Source organism: Sinocyclocheilus grahami, unplaced genomic scaffold (assembly GCF_001515645.1).
Source record: "Sinocyclocheilus grahami isolate Dianchi unplaced genomic scaffold, SAMN03320097.WGS_v1.1 scaffold5340.1, whole genome shotgun sequence".
NCBI lineage: Eukaryota > Metazoa > Chordata > Actinopteri > Cypriniformes > Cyprinidae > Sinocyclocheilus > Sinocyclocheilus grahami.
In genome coordinates, this window is record NW_015510055.1 from 6,425 (window position 1) to 6,903 (window position 479).

The window sequence follows — 479 nt, forward strand, 5'->3', positions numbered from 1 at the left end:
TTGTGTCGTGATCTCAATGCTGCATTTTTAGAACTTGCTCTTTAAAGGCACAAATCACACCTTATTATTAATTTGGCATTAATTTGCTTGAGTCTTGGTTTCATTGGATCTAATTTAAACCCATGATTGGTTTCGACACAATTAAAGAAATTAATGCTAAATTGAAAATTCACTGTCCCACTACGTATTCTTGGTCTCATTATGCATGTTATTCCAATGGAAAAAAAAATAAAACGTCATTAAACTTTTTGTTGTTGTTAAAATATATCTGTTTTTCCATGTAAATATAGTAGTACAAAACAGAAGTCGACTTGAATTTGTAAGCATTTTTAAATGTGCGCCCGTTTCATGTAAGATAAGACCACCATAAGTTGCGCAGTCGTGTTTTGAGATGTTCCTCATTCTGTCCTCTTTCTCTCCTCTCACTGTGTGGTTTTGATCTATTTGGGCCACTGGCTTTGCATGGCACTGCATGTCTG